This window comes from Ochlerotatus camptorhynchus, unplaced genomic scaffold, assembly GCF_037179485.1.
Source record: "Ochlerotatus camptorhynchus isolate MF236.1 unplaced genomic scaffold, CSIRO-AGI_Acam_v1.1 ptg000112l, whole genome shotgun sequence".
Taxonomy (NCBI): domain Eukaryota; kingdom Metazoa; phylum Arthropoda; class Insecta; order Diptera; family Culicidae; genus Ochlerotatus; species Ochlerotatus camptorhynchus.
This window is the reverse complement of record NW_027040602.1, coordinates 1,117,216-1,119,772: the sequence shown is the minus strand read 5'-3', so window position 1 is coordinate 1,119,772 and position 2,557 is coordinate 1,117,216. Positions and strand designations below refer to the sequence as shown.

The 2,557-nt window shown below is 39.3% G+C and overlaps 1 pseudogene; it reads right to left on the bottom strand.

The window, feature by feature from the left end:
* Nucleotides 1–1,144: 1,144 nt before the first annotated feature.
* LOC135699626 (U4 spliceosomal RNA) lies at nt 1,145–1,271 on the bottom strand (annotated as a pseudogene).
* Between the last annotated feature and the right edge of the window lie 1,286 nt (nt 1,272–2,557).

The window sequence follows — 2,557 nt, the reverse complement described above, 5'->3', positions numbered from 1 at the left end:
TTTTTCCCCAACTGCAGATGCCTTGCCAAATCATCAATCTGAAAAGACAAATTTGAATTTATCCGGAGCATCCCCCTTACGTTTAGCAAAGTAAATGTTTTGACCCAGTGTGGGACATGCATATTCTCTGACATTTAGTGACTCCAACACGGTAAGCATATTCCCTGGGATTTAGTGACTCCAAGCATATGCTACGCAACAGCGTTACGCAATCACTATACTCGTAGTGTTGGCAACACGGCATTCGTTCGCCGCCTATCGATTCCGAGCCGACTGCAATGCAGCAGCAGCTCACTCTTCATCTTTCGTATCCAGGACGTCAACGGAGTAAGTCGTGTTCATCGGTCGGGGGCGATTCTTCCCAACGGAAAGTCGAATCCACACCCAGGACAAATCCCAAAGTCCATTTTTACGTAAGTTTCATCGTCCATCAAATACACCCGTTATACTTGGTCAGAATTTGCTCGTGTAGCTTCCTTGCACGGTTTTTGGCAACCAGGTTTTGTTTCAGCGTCCTGTTGGGATGTTTGCTGGCATGGTACGACCGGAAACCTTCTTGCATACAGATTTGCCGAACTGTACTGTGTGCCGCACTACGTTTGTTTTGTTTTGCACGATTCAGCGTAAGTGTTTCCCGGTAACGTTTAAGCACGGTATTTACAGTTGATTTTGGAAATTTGAGAGCCTTTGCAATCATTCCTCATGACCACGTTGGATTTTGCACGTGGGTGTGCAGAATTTTTTTCACGTCTGTCACGTTTAATCTTCGATAACTTTTGAAGAAGTATATGAATCCTGATTAAATTTTCACTACTAAATAAACAATCTTTCCTGATCAAAACGCTGTCAATAGTTTCTTGTTACGACAACTAGTGGCGCTACAGTTATTAAAAAGAAGCGGCCAAATACCAACTGGAACAGATTTTACAACACAAAGTATACAATTCATTGACTTTACTAAACAATGTGTGGAAAGAATTTGTTGAGTTGAGTATTTTAAATAGAGTGGATAGATTCCAGGTCGTTTTTCGTATGATATTAGTTGCAATCCCACCATCGCGATATTTGAAAGATCTTAGAGTCAGTCAATTAAGAAAAGCGTGGAAAGAGTTAGTCAAAAATATCTCCAAATGACAAAATGATAAGCGATCAACGAACCGAATGATAACGCTTTGCCAGAAATGGAAAGTGATAATGATATAGTTTTCAACTAGCAATAATCGCACCTCGGTTGTACCTCATTGGTTACGATATCGCCACTGCGCAAAGTTGTGATAATGATATACTCTTCTTCCTTTTTTTCATGACAAGCAGGCCGTGCGACACAGCTCACTCAGAAGGAAACGAGCAAATTGTTGGCAAGCTGCTTCAGCCGAAGATGATACACGTGTGTTTTGGGAGTGGGATTTTTTTTGTTATGTCTTTTCTGGATTCATATCAAGCTATGTCCTCATCCTTGTATATTGCAACAAAGCAGGCAAGCAATATATCATTACCCTTCTACCACTTCGATCGAGCTATGTCACAGAGCGAGTTTGTCATGGTAGTCGTAGCAACCGTTTTGTCTGTATCGTTGGTTGATTTATGTGTTTGGATTCGCTGGTTAGGAGTGATGGTTTGAGTCAGAAAAGGCATCTAATGTATTTTATAAACATTACGAGGGATTTTTAAAATCAACAACATCAAAACGTGTTTAAACAATTATTTTCGTGTTCCCATAGGTCTGAGAAATGTGACCAATTTTTTTTGCCTGATTGTAATGAATGTAATTAGATTATATTTTTCATGCGTAATAACTGCAATTCAGTAATCAAATGCATACTGGTTGCTTTTCCTGACGTTTGGTGGTGTGTCGAACAGAAATTTTTTGTCTTGGGGTTTGGCATATTTGATTCCATGGTGTTAGGAAAAGTTAATTAATTTTTTTAAACGTGCTCTATCATTTTCCTTCTTGTATTTTTAAAACAGCTTTGATTATGATACAGCATGCATTTTAGGACATTTATCACTAATCTTTATTTGTCGCACAATCAAATAATTGACTAAGTTCATTTATTAACGATTGATGTGCACGATCATGAGCATTGACGACCGTACATTTCGTAGTCGCTGCTCCATGATTGGATAGATCCAGTGAATTTTGTACAAAGAACCAAATGAATTAGGCTTGGGATTAGCAATCCATTCTCAGTGTACAGAATCCGGTGAATCAATACATTTATGGACAATAACGGTGCCTTATGGCCATTATTAGTTCAAAACCCGTTCCTACTAAAGACCGAGAACACCTCTGCATCTCCACGGTTGTCACGGGACCAACGTTTTTTTTTTTTAGTGTGTAGATTTCTAGGGCCACCGGGCGCTTTTTTCTTATCTGTAGAGCCTTTTTACAATTGCGTCCATTACTTAGGAATATTGTTGTCTGACCCATTTTATTTTGGTGCTAGTCAAATATCCTCTCACAATTAAGGTGTGAAAGACATTTGTTGACATTGCACGCAGTCCCAATCAGGCACAACTCATCGTCTTATAAAGTCTAATACCATTTTGGAATTGC